Source organism: Protopterus annectens, chromosome 5.part1 (assembly GCF_019279795.1).
Source record: "Protopterus annectens isolate FY-2018-M chromosome 5.part1, PAN1.0, whole genome shotgun sequence".
Classification (NCBI taxonomy): domain Eukaryota; kingdom Metazoa; phylum Chordata; order Ceratodontiformes; family Protopteridae; genus Protopterus; species Protopterus annectens.
This window is the reverse complement of record NC_056736.1, coordinates 543,887,988-543,901,636: the sequence shown is the minus strand read 5'-3', so window position 1 is coordinate 543,901,636 and position 13,649 is coordinate 543,887,988. Positions and strand designations below refer to the sequence as shown.

The 13,649-nt window shown below is 44.7% G+C and overlaps 1 protein-coding gene across 3 annotated transcripts in view; it reads left to right on the top strand.

Annotated features, from left to right (window-relative positions):
* The window catches only part of FNDC3A (fibronectin type III domain containing 3A), a 3,267,883-nt gene that overhangs the window by 117,801 nt on the left and 3,136,433 nt on the right, over positions 1-13,649 (top strand). The window contains exon 2 of one of the 3 annotated variants that reach the window (XM_044073166.1): positions 2,171-2,246. The exons of the other annotated variants lie outside the window; for them this stretch is intronic. The gene's annotated coding sequence lies outside the window, so the exon portion shown is untranslated. The remainder of the gene's footprint in view (positions 1-2,170; positions 2,247-13,649) is intronic. 3 annotated transcript variants of the gene reach the window in all.

The following is a 13,649-nucleotide window of genomic DNA, read 5'->3' as shown; positions in this document are numbered from 1 at the left end:
AGTAAGGACCTGTTCCCTTGTAATGACTAGTAGGTGGATGATTGTGGGTATGTCTTTGATTGTGGTAGAAGGTGATTGGGGGGGGGGGGTTAGAAGTTTGAACTGAACTTGTCTGCCAGTGGTTTTGCTGTAGTTTCAGGCTTGGTTTAAGTGTTGCAGTTCATGATTCACTTGACACATTGCTGAGTGTTTTCCCTGAGGTTATGAACATAATTGGAAAAAAAAAAAAGCGCCTTATGGTTATCTTTCACCTGGAAAGCTATCTTTGTCTCATAATTTGCTTTGGCAGATTTGACTGGCTCTCTTGTTTAGACCGGTGAGTGTCTTTGTACTTTTTGTCTGTTCCTTCTTGGCTTTGGAGAGAATTTTTTTCCTTTTGTTGAGTAGCTTATTCATGGTAGGGGGTCCACCAGGCTGGTTCATTTTTGCCAGTAATCATAGGTTTAACTCGGGCAGGTAATGCCTCCTTTATGCAGCTATGCATGTGGTTGCACAGTGCTTTTGCGTCCAGCTCAGAGTAGGCCTTAGTGTCATCTTTGTTCAGAGGAGCTTGGAAGTTTTAATAAGCTGTCAGTTAGTTTTGAGTTAACTGAGTCTTGGCAAAGGTCTTAACAGGTTTCGAGTTTGATGGGGGTTGTAGGTTAGTTTTAATGGTAGAGGAGATCATTTTGTGGTCAGATCTTAACATGAAGGAGTTGATGCATGGGAGGGAGCAGCATCCTTCTATGTTTGTGAGTACTAGGTCTAGGATATTTGTACCTTTAGTTTGGGAGCTAAGTAGCTACTACAGGTTGTCTGCGTTGATGAAGTCCAAAAACCTCTGAGCAAGTGAATTGTGGGTCATATTAATCTCCTAGTTTATGAAGGGGTAGTTGAAGTCACCCATAAGTATGGTGTTAGGCTGAATGTTAAGAGATTCCAGTAGGTTTAGGTAGGAGGGTGGTTTTCTAGACTGATGTTAGGAGATCTGTAGCTAGCAAAGGTATGATGGGGTTGCACCTGTGGTTAGTTGAGCATGGAGCATCTCAAGTGAGTCTTGTTGGACCAGTCTGGCAGTGTACTTGGCCTTTGAACACTGAGGCACCTCTGCCCTTTGTTTTATCCTGAACTGGGAGGGATTTAAATGTATGAAAGGCATTGCAGCCTTTGATAGCTGGGCTGCTTTCTATGATTCTGAACCATGTTTCCATGACTGCAGATATGTCTGCATTGTCCAGGGTGAGGAGTGCTTCCCGGGAGTGCATTTTTTTTTTATTTAAACTTCTGGTGTTGAGCAGCAGTACTTTTAGGTAGTCGTGAGTGATTTTTGTTATGTTGGAGGGTTTAACAACTTGGCAAAGCCCTAAAAAAGACACTATGGGGATTGATAGATGTTGTCACTATCCAGAAACCAACTGGTGACAAGTGTAAACATTCTCTGGCAAAGCATCATTGTTTATCGATCATGTCTCTCCAGGCTGATAGATGTTGGACCCCCTTGTTGTGATACCAGAAACTAAGCCAGTTGTTGAAATCCATCATTTTTTGCTGGTACTGTGGCATCATCATTGGTGAATGTCGGATGCTACTCAAGGCCAGATTCATACCCACCTGGGGCACATATTCAGAGAGTTCTAGCGCTTCTCTCTTCATGTAGTCCAGTGAGGTACATCTTGGGTCATTTGCACCCACTTGGACTATGACCATTTCATAGTGGTACTTCTGGTTTAAAGACCTAAGTGCTTGTGTGATTTCGTGGATCCTGGCATTAGTCAGACAGCACAGTGTGATGTTCTCCTTCTTTAGCCTGGTAAGGGGGACATCAGTATGTCTTGCAGTGTAATCCCCAATAACTAGAATGTTTGGCTGTGCGGTGTGCTGCCTTATGGGCTTGGAAGCGAGGTTACTATGATTTTCAGAGTTGTTGTGTGAGGTGCTGCTATATTTTTTGAGTGTGCGTAGGGCCACTGAGAAATGCTTTAAGGAGGTCTTGGAGGTTTGGTTAGATTATAAAGTGAGTATCTCCACATATTTGGATCTGTGTGTGTTTGTTCCTTAGTGTTGGTATCGAGTGCTTTAGGTGTAAAGCTAATGACTTGATTTACATTTTTCATGTGTATGTGAGAGCTTTGTCTCCAGTGATACTGTGTATTTACATCTCTCACACACTGTTTCTGTTCTAAAATTAAAGGGTTGTCAATGAACAGGAGGCAGTTGCTACACTGTCAGGATGCCCATTTCCACCAGGCTAGAAAAGGAGACAACAGGTAAGCGCCTATCCATTATACCATATCCTTAGTAGATAGGAAGGAGTAAGGGAGAGTCACTTAAAGTGAGAGTGTTTAATAGTATGCTATTGGATAACCTGCAGGTGCTGCCCTCTGCACAAACTGGCAGACGATGCAGAGTTTTTCCTATGGAGGATTTTAAACTGGAGTGGTTTGCTTATATACAAGACAGGGGCTTTTATACCAGTAGGATAAAAAGACCATCACACAATTAAGCCCTTAGGCCAATCGGATAAACTCAAAATAAGCCTTCCACCAGCAGTTCCCAACTCAGATGGGTTAAATGAGCCCTCTCCTCCCATCAGATGGTAATAAAACCCCTCTTAATGTAAAGTAAACTGGTTTTGAGCTCAAGTGCAGTAACAAATGCTTTGCAGTAAAAAGCATATCTCCTGAACTGTCAGGAATCCTTGTAAATAAGTTCACAAACGCAGAAAAGTGTGCAAAAGTAGGAGAACTACAAACACAGAAAAACTTTGCAAAACCTAAAAATATTTATGCAAACTCAGGAAAACTTTGGCAAACTCACAACAGCTTTTGCAGTATCAGAGGAGGTTAGAAAATATCAAAATACTGTTAAAACAATCTAAGACCAGTACAGTAACAAGTAGATGTTTTTTTTTCTTTTTAGCAATTGCAGGCTGAAAGACCTTGACAAATTCAACCAAATCAATAAATGCAGCACAGAAGTGTTAAATAGCTCTGAGATTGTTACAGCAAAAAAGTAGTTTTATTAGATTTGTAGGTCTAGATGGTTTTAAAAGCAAACCAAGTTTTGTAGTCAGATGTCCAAGCCAGGCATAAGGAAGCTGTGAATAAATTTGCTCAGGACTTTTTCAATGCTGTGATGACCTTAAAGCCTCCTCAGTGGGTGTCAGTCCCTGCTTCTCCCTGGTATTCTACACTTAGGAGGGCAAGGGATCCGGATTCCTCTGAGGATCTAGATTCTTAGAAGGAATCACTTGCATACTCCTCTTTAAATTCCTTCTCCTCAAGACTGTGGCTCAGAGGAAGGGGATCTCCTTTTTGGATACATTGTTCGTATGAGGAGTACTTTAAATAGGATTGCTCCCAGGTCTCTGATATCCAAAAGAGATACTTTGAGCTTTTACAGATGGAGTCATCTAAGCAGTCTACAGTTCTTTTTGTTTTGGCAGCATTTTTGGACACATTCTGTGCTGCCTCTGAAGCTCCTGTCATCCCCCTAAGAAACCTGATAGTTTTTGTAAGATGCCTGTGACAGCTGGAGTCTTCCCTCTATGGATATGCTTAGCCAATCATCTGTCATATTAGTGAGTGGGAAGGGAGTCATTTAAAAAAATGGAAACATGTTCTAAGTGCCTTAGTTGCAGGCACCTCCACTGCAGTCCCTTGTTTTCAACATTCGCTCTCTTGTGTGGAGGTTTCAGATGTAATGGGATCCTATCTCGCCTACATTCATGACAGATGGGTTCGGCTCCGACTCGGCAACTTATACACTAGCACGAAGTCTCTCATTGGCTGGGCTACTCCCTATCCCAGGATGCACTTCACCTGCTTCCCCAGATCTCGTTTGCCGCTTTACAAGCTGGACGTGGTCTCGACTTGGCTGGAGCTAAGTGGTTCTTTTTTACCTTTATTGGTCCTTGACCTTGGGGTTTTTGTCATCTATTAACCAAACAGCTGTTTTAACAGCTATTCTTTATACTATTTGTGACTTTTGAGTGCTTGAGTGTCTTCTGGTACTTAATTTTTTCAGTCGGGCAAGGCCCGTTTAAGTTAGAGGGCCTTTGCCCTACCCTTGTGTACTATTTAATTTTAATTTCCCTTTGTGGTTAATTGTTTTTTGGGCCAAGCCCGTTTAAATTAGAGGGCTTTGGGCCGTTGGACTTGTTTTGTCTGTTTGTTTGTGAGGTAAATTTTTCCTAAGTGCTCGCGCCAGTGTGTCTCGCGCTTTCAGTTGGCACTTTTTTGTTATAGTGCTTACTTTTGTGGTAAAGTCATACTTGTTGTAGGGCCTGTACTATGTCTAAAGAACAAAAGTCAGGTTTTAAAAAATGCACTCGGTGCAGTTATAAAATGTCCATAACAGACAGTCATTCAATCTGTGTCTATTGTTTGGGCCGAAACATCTGCAAGAGACTTGTAGCGTATGTCATGCTTTTTCTGCTAGAGTTCTTCAAGAACGTAAGAACAAGCTGATATTGAAAGGGCTTATCAAACCTTCTTTTGAGGAAGCCTTAAATCCTCCTGTTGCTTCCAAAGAAAAGATCGTCGGCACCGACAAGTCCGTCGGAGCCGACTTCTAAAAGACAAAATTGACCTCTTCTTCCTCGGCTCCACTGACTTCGGGCCGAGGGTCGAGGTCTGCCTCGATACCTCCTACTTCGGCTCCATTGCCTTCGGAGCCGCAAGTTGGAGTATCGAGGTGAATCACCTCCATCGGTTCCAATGGCTTCGGCGCCGGTGGAAGTGTGCAGCTCAGACTCTTCCCCCTCGGCTCCGAAGAAGGCTCCTTCGGTGCCAATGGTGGTCCATGATGTGGTGGAGTCGGCGCCGATAGTTTTGGAGCCGTATCGGAGCCGGTCCCCTTCTCTCGGAGCCGAGAAGAAAGTCTTCTCGAGTGTCTACCTCCTCTAAATCCTCGAGACTGTCAGATTCGGACCTGGATAGGGTTTTACAGAGGCTATTCCAGTCTCCAGTGTTTACTAAAATGGTCTCGGCTCCAGCACAGTTTGCTTTGGAGCCGATCCCCCCTCCAACACATTTGATTCCTCCTCCAACCTCTTCGGAGCCGTTGGAGCCGGTGGTGGTGGAGCAATGTGGAGCCATACGGTCGGAGCAGAGACCCCTTACAGGCCTCTCGACTCCGACTGTGCTTCCTACCCTGTTCTCCGGTTCAGGGTTTGGTACTGCGACCTCTTCAGCCGGGCCCGAGGGGAATACTTTGGGATTGGGTGCTTCGGTGCCTAGTCTTCCTCTCGGAGCATCGGCTGCTGGTATTCCCAGTGCCATCGTGGCCTCTAGACCAGTGACCTCTTTGGATTCTGGAGGTCCGGCCTTTGAGGCCATGAGGAGCGCGCTGGCCATGCCTTTGCCGGTTCAACAAGTTTCTACCTCACCGTCCCTAGATTTGGAGACTGGTGCCTCTGTTGTGTCACAGCCCCCCGGCAGCGGGGCCCCAGGGCCTGAGGATACCCCATCGGAGGTTCCTTCTTCCTGGTGGTCCGTCCGAAACTGCCGGACGAACCCCCACGGAAGAAATTGTGTAAGAGGAAACACGTAGACTCCCAAGATGAGTCTATTACATCGGATACTGACCTCGATGACGCAGAAGGGTCCCCCAAATCATCTTCGGATGATATCTCCTTCTCAGATATCTTGGAGATTCTGAGACAGAGAGCTGACTGGCAAGCCAAAACCCCTTCAGCTGAGGAGTCAGTCTTCCTCAAGGCCTTTGGGGCCCAGCCTTCCGCCTCCTGGGTGTCTCCGCCCTTCGATGAACTCCTTGATTTGGTTTCTCGAAAGGTGTGGGAACACCCTGATTCTGTGGAACCTGTGCTTGCGAGGCCCAATAAATTTTTGTCAGCCCCCCCCCCAGAAGGAGTTTCTCACAAAGGGTGTGCCTGTAGATGCTTTGGTGGTGGCTTCTGCCACACAGCAGGACGTGGCAGAGGCTTCGACGTCTATTCATCCTCCTAATAAGGACTCTAGGAGTATGGATAGGTACGGGAAGCGTACCCTGTCCTCAGCGGCCTTTACCTTACGGTCGCTGAACTACTTGTGTCATTTTACGAGGCTCCAAAGAGATCTTCTCAAAGAGCTAAATGACTCTCTGGTTGGTAATCTACCTGAGGCGCTGGCCCCGACTGTTGGCGCACAGATGACTACCCTTTTTTCTATCGTTAACTCGTCCATGAGGCTCATTTCGTATGCGGCCGAAGGGGCGAGTAGAGCAGCGGGAACAGGCGTTGCCCTCAGGAGGCAAGCCTGGTTACGCTTGTGTTCGTTCACGGAGGCCTTCAAGTCTTCCTTCGCCGACGCCTTTGATGGGTCATCTTTGTTTGGACCCAAGGTGAAGGACACACTAACTCGGTGCGAGCAGGAGGGCAAGACTTTGACTGCCGTTGGGGCCCGTTTTTCCGCTCCTTCCAGGCCTTATCCCAAGGCTGGGAGAGGAGGGAAAATGTGGTTTAAAAAATCCCAAAAGTCTTTCTCTACTCCACCCAGTGATTCCCCCTCCAGAGGCGGGGGGGGGGGATTTTGGAAGACGCCGCCCCAGAGGTGGCAGAGGCCGCCGTAACTCTGGAGACCGCGATTCCTTTCGTGGTTCTTCATACAACCAGCGTTCCTGAGTTGTTGCCCGACTGTGCAACTCCGGAGCCAGTCGGGGGTCGCTTTGCGGCGCACCCACAAGCTTGGGAATCGATAACAAGCGATCGGTGGGTGCTTCGCATCATTACCGGAGGATATATCATACCCTTCAACAAACCCCCCCTTTCGTTAAGGGAAATCCCGGACGTACCACCCAGTCAGCGGGATCAGGCAGCATTAGAGGTTTCAAAGCTGCTAGAAAAAAGAGCCATCCAGCCTGTCCCCATCGACCAGATCGGATCAGGAACTTACTCAAAGTTATTTTTGGTACCAAAAAAGACAGGGGACTTCAGGCCCATTTTGGACCTCAGTTCATTGAATCATTTCGTAAAGAAGTCCAAATTCCGAATGGTCACTCTTCAATCTATTCTTCCTTTGCTGGAAAAGAATGCATGGATGTGCTCCATAGATCTCCAGGACGCTTACTATCACATTCCTATAGCTCAAGAGTCCAGTAGACATTTACGCTTCCGCCTCGGAGCCAGTCATTTTCAATTCCGAGCACTGCCCTTTGGTCTCACCACAGCCCCCAGGGTGTTCACCAAATGTCTGGCAGTGGTAACTGCTCACCTGAGAAGTCTGGGATTCCAGGTGTTTCCTTATCTAGACGACTGGCTCCTTACTGCCACCTCCGAGCATCTACTACTCCAAGCGCTCAGAGCCACGTTCACCTTGGGCCGTTTCTTGGGGATCACGTTCAATTTGCAAAAATCTGTACTACAGCCATCTCAGCGTATTACTTTCATAGGCGCAGACTTAGACACAAAAAGAATGCGCGCCTATTTACCGGCAGCAAGAATTCAGGTCTTACAAGATCAAGTCAAATCCTGTCTCCCCCTACAAAGAGCCCCGGCCCATCGGATCCTACAACTGTTGGGCTCGATGGCGTCGACCATACTTTTAGTTCCCTTGGCCAGACTTCACATGCGAATTTTACAATGGCTACTGTCGGTTCAATGGTCCTATCAGGAACTTCCCTTGAACCACTTAATCATAATCACGGAAAGTTGCCGTCGAGATCTTCATTGGTGGCTTCTCCAATCAAATCTCGACCAGGGACGACCCTTTATACCTCAACGTCCCATTGCCACTGTGACTACGGACGCCTCCCAGGTAGGGTGGGGGGGTCATTACCTGGACAGGTCGGTCCAAGGCACATGGCAGATCCAGGAAACGCATTTGCATATCAATGTTCTGGAGATGAGAGCGGTACTATTGGTACTCCAAGCTCTCCATCACGCTCTCCCACAGGGCCCGATTACTATCCTATCCGACAACATGTCGGTGGTGTGGTACATAAACAAGCAAGGTGGAACCAGGTCTTACCCACTATGCAGAGAAGCCATGAGACTTTGGCACTGGGCGGTAGCTACCAACCGCTTTCTAATGGCAACGCACATACCGGGGAAGTCCAATGTGATTGCGGACAGATTAAGCAGGACCATTCTTTTACCCCACGAGTGGTCCCTCAAACAGAGTATAGCTGCGAAAATCTTCGACAGATGGGGTCTTCCTTGCTGCGACCTGTTTGCCAGCCCGCACAATGCGAAATGCAGAGAGTGCTTCACACTGTTTCCTTCTCAGGGACAGATTCCCAGGGACGCTCTGACTCACATTTGGCCCCGGTCTTCTACGCCTTCCCTCCGTTCCCCCTCCTACCGAGGGTGATACAGAAGGCCATTTACTTGGAGAGCGAGATGATTTTGATTGCCCCGCACTGGCCTCGTCAAGTTTGGTTTCCCTTCCTACAGAGGCATGCGATAGAAGGTCCATGGTTTCTGGATCCAGTGCCAGACCTGTTGACTCACCAGTCAGGACGGCGTCATCCGTCTCTCAGGTCCTTGAAGTTGGCAGCATGGTTACTCCACTTCCATCCTTAGTCCGAGACTATGCTCTTTCGCCGGACATGGTCCACATACTGTCTTCTTCTCATAAACCTTCCACCATCAAACTTTATTCCAGTAAATGGAAAAGGTTTGCCTTCTGGGCTCAAGAACAGGGTATAGATCCTCTCACTGCACCAGTATCGGAGGTTCTGAATTTTCTGGCCTCCCTTTTTCAGTCGGGCTCTTCAGTTTCTACCATTAAGGTTCAATTAGCAGCGATCTCTAATTTTCATGCTTCTTTTGAACCTTCATTGATGTCTCACAAACTTTGTAAGGCTTTCCTTAAAGGGGCTTGGCTCCTTAGGCCTCCTTTATCTCAGCCTGTTCCACCTTGGGATTTGAATATGGTTCTTGCTGCCCTAACTGCCCGTCCTTTCGAACCAGCTGCTACTTGTGGTTTAAATTTTCTGTCTTGGAAAACGGCCTTTTTAGTAGCCATAACATCTGCTAGGCGAGTTTCAGAACTTCAAGCTCTTTGTTCTGATCCTCCCTATTTGATTTTTCACAAGCATAGAGTTTCATTGAAATTAAACCCTGCATTTATACCAAAGGTGGCCTCCTCTTTCTGTATGCAACAAACTATAGAACTCCCTGTCTTTTTCCCAGAATTCTCCAATAACGCAGAATATACTTTGCATCAATTGGACGTACATAGACAACTACGTTTTTATTTGAATAGAACCGCTCAAACGCGGAAATCAAATCAGTTGTTTGTTTCTTTTGCAGCGAACAAATTGGGTCAACCAGTAACAAAAGCCTCCATATCTAAATGGATTAAAGATTGTATCATTTTTATTTATTCACAGGCTAATAAAGACCTTCCCTTTCCAGTCAAGGCTCATTCTACCAGGGCAATGGCTACTTCCGTAGCCTTTCACTCCAAGTTATCAATAGATGATATTTGTGCTGCGGCAACCTGGACTTCTCCGCACACTTTTATTTCTCATTACAAATTGGATGTGGTTTCTCGAGGCAGAGCTTCCTTTGGTTCCACAGTTCTCAGGAGTGTGTTCCAATGAGCCACCCGGGATGTAGGTGCTAGGACGCTGTCCCATCTGTCATGAATGTAGGCGAGATAGGATCCCATTACATCTTTTAGTTATGTACTTACCATAACTTCGGATGTATGGGATCCATCTCGCCTACATTCATAAGTACCCACCCTCCTTCCCCCTTCCTTTTGGATTTAGAGGAGCTGTAGTCACTTTTTTCTTGGCGTTCTTTCTTGAAGAACTTTAGTTGGTTATAGTGACTAATAGTGTTTTCTGTGTTTACATGGGTGTATGAAAGCGAACAAACAAGATCTGGGGAAGCAGGTGTAGTGCATCCTGGGATAGTGAGTAGCCCAGCCAATGAGAGACTTCGTGCTAGTGTATAAGTTGCCGAGTCGGAGCCGATGGATCGGCTCCGAACCCATCTGTCATGAATGTAGGCGAGATGGATCCCATACATCCGAAGTTATGGTAAGTACATAACTAAAAGTTTTCCAGCATGTTGGTGCAGCAGTTTTCAGACAATTGGATTCGAGAGATGGTAATGGTGTAATATGTAGTGCAGCTTTCATTTTCTCTTCCACGCTTTATTGTACAGATCTCTCCCAGTTCCTTCTGCAATCCACAGTATTAACCCAGTACAAAGAGTCTACCTCCAAATGAGATCTAAAATTGAAAAGACTTTTTGTTTCCAAAATGGTTTTGTTATCCCACAGAGTATTGCACTGGCACATATTGTATGTATACCTCTTCAAAAGTTTTTGTCCTGTTATTAACTTTGACCTTCAGGCCTCACCCAATAGATATATTGACCTTATTCATTCCCTCTTCCTACCTAACAGAGCATCCACATCACCCTGGTGGGGGAGGGGAGGCTTCCTCCTACTCTTCAAGACATTGCAGTGGAGGAGTTAGGGTCTGACGCTGGATAGCAGTCATCTGCAGATGGTGAGAAGTTTTGCTTATCTGTCTGCTACCCTTCTTAGAAGTTTAGGCTGCAGTGTGTGTTGTGTTCTTGCTTTCTTATGGATGTCTGAAGTACCTGTGGTGTGTCATGTAGCCTAACACTCCTCTCTTTGTGGTAGTTAGTGTCTAGGCCAGAACCAAGCATTCTTGTTAGAATCCCCCTGCTGTCCTCCCTTCCCTAGGGTTGTCAAGCTGGTATTTGTGGTTGCTTTCACTTCACTTTGGCTTCGTCTGTTGACCTTAGCAACTCATTTTTGACTAATGGCCCTGATGTCGGAGTTTTGACTTTATGCTATTGTACTACAGAGTCAGCACCTCGGAAAGTTTGTAATAGTAAAGCTGCAGTGTGCATTACCAGTAAGCACACACTTTTTCTCTTCTCTCACAAGGTATTGACATTTGATAGGGAAGATTCGTATACATTGAATATTCATTTTCCTATAAGCCTAACATTTCCCAGATTCAGGATGGGCGATTATTATTTTAATTTGTAATTCTAGTGTTTGACCAGATATCAGTGGTTAAGATGTTCTCAGAGTGCATGTCCCAGTGTTTCCTCAAATTTATCCTTGTTAAAATTACATTTTTATGTTATTTTCTCCAGACAAGTTACTTCTGAATCAGATGTAGGTCTTCAGTTTATGTACTGTCATAGGAAGTAAAATAAATTTTCAAAAATCTTGGGAGATCACCTCAGGAAAGTGAATGTACACCATTAAGGAAGAAAGCTTATTGCCTTCAGGAGGTGTCTTGAGACTTCATTTATATTTCACTTTGTAAATTGAGCAGAAGCTACTGCAAGATGTAAACTCAGTACTGCTGGCAAGGGAGCACATAAGAAAAACACATTTCTTAAGTGTAAATTGGGTGAAATTCTTTCATCTGTCGAGACTGGTCATCATTCCACTATGTCTGTTTTTCAGATTTGGTGGCAAATGAACACATCCACTCAAAGGAACATTTAATGTAGCATTTAATGCTTTCCTGGTAGTGCCATCAGATGCCATAGGGTATTTGGTTCACGAAACTTCAAATTTAACTTTAAATCCCATGAAGTTGAAAGCATTCTTTTTAGTTCTAACGGTCTTTGCTTATCTTATGAAGAGCAGTGCGACTCAAAACAGGTGAAATGTGGTACTTAAAGGAAGATTGCATTTCTCTCTCTTTTGCAGATTATGGATGCCATTTTATCTTAATTTCATAGCATACTCTATCATCAGAAAAATGGACTGACACATGAATAAGAAACTAAATCTTCATTTTTTCCACAAATAAAAATGTTCAGTTTCCACTTTTTTGTTTGGCGTACCTCTTGAGATCAGATACAAGGTGCCTTTCCCTTCCCTGTCACCTGGGATTTGTTTAATTTTCCTGGATTTTCCCATGAATCAGAGAAGTACTTTTGAAGGGCCAGCAGGACACATTTCACTTAATATTTGTGCGACTCCATATTGGCAATAGAGACTTTAGATATCCCTTATAAAGAACACTATTTTTTCTCATTGGAGTGGTGCTGTGTCCCAAAACCTTGTGTTGTGGAACTACAATTGATGACATTGCAGTTTACCAACTGTAGAATATCACATTTTTTATAATTGTTACTGTTACAACTGGCTAGTTTTATTTGCAGTAAAGGGAATATTGGACATCATCATAGGGACTAGATTACCAGCCGCAGGAAAATCTTTCATTGACTGGATTTCCTTTATTTTGAACTCAGTTTTTGTATTGTTTCTCAGATTTTGAAATATTAGATTTTTTTTCCAATCAGGATTAACCTGTTCATGAGGAGCAGATTTCTGCTAAAATTTACTTGCTTGGTAAGTCATTGTACTAACAGATTTGTCAGTAAAGCTATTTCTCAGAGGAGTGATTCACTAAAGATCCACTGGTTATTCTCCTCTCCGTATCTAGGAACTCAGTTTTGGAGGCTGAGAAACATTTACCATAAGTGCATTACTAGGCATTAAATACACCTCTTGTAAGGAACGCATTTCTAGTATCCTGAGCCGCAAGCTTGGCAAACATTATGCAGCTTTTTATCTCCTGACCTTTTGTTAAATGTTGTTTCTGAATAGATTTTTATTCTATACACCATCCAGTTTGTATCCATGATGTTCACTGGTAGCCTGGTACAGCTTAGAATAGTTTTCAATTAAGAATGTCTAGGGAGTCTAATCCTCTGATTTGTAAGAAGAAAAACAAGGCTTACCCATTTCTAAGCATACCATTTTAAGGTGGCTAGGTAACTTTTTAGCATCTGTTGTGATAATTATAGCAGAAATGAGGCTTCATCTTCATACAGCAACTTTCAAACTTTCTTTAAAAGTTTCACTGCATGCTATATGAGTCTGACATGTGAGTTCAGGTTTGTTTGTGAGTGCTTTATGTTGGAGCAGCACATGGTTTGCTGTGGCTGTCCTTACTAATTTGCTGTAATCCCTGATCAACCACATCTAGTGCTTGTAGGGGTACTGTGTGGTATTTTAAACCCATGTTAGTCTGCTGCAGTATTTTTCTTCAGCGCAAGATTGTCCACTTGTGTGAGTAATTTGCTTGAAAGAAAAAAGTGTATTGTAGGAAACCACTCACTATTTCACATTGACTTCAAGACTTCAGATATTTAGTTCTTTATACTGTTTATAGCTATACCCGCGGTAGTGGTGCTGCGGTAGCATTGTCGCCTCACCGCAAGACATTGTTGCGTTCGATTCTCAGCTAGAGCATCTTCTGTGTGGAGGCATGCGTGAATGGGCATGCCTTCGTTGAAGGTTGTGCGTCAGGGCTGGTAACTCGGCACGTAAAAATCCACTACCAAACATTAGCAAACCGGAGTTCCGCTGTGGCGACCCCTAACTGGGATAAGCCGAAAGACACAACAACAACACTGTTTATAGCTATGCTTGCAGTTTTCATAGGTTCATAGGTTTATACTAGGCTAACTGCCCTAAGGCATTTATAAGCCTAGCCCAAAGTTATGTGGCTTACGCCGCCCCTTATGTTAGAAATACTGTGCCCATTAGTTTGTTGTGCCTCTGTCCAGTAGTGACACAGAGATGATTCCCGGGGTAAACCTACGATCTCCCATCCACCGGTCAAGATTTCTCTTGAACAGAGCCAGCGAGGTGCTCTGCCTCACATGGACCGGGATTTTATTCCACAGCATGGGGAGTCTCTGGGTGATA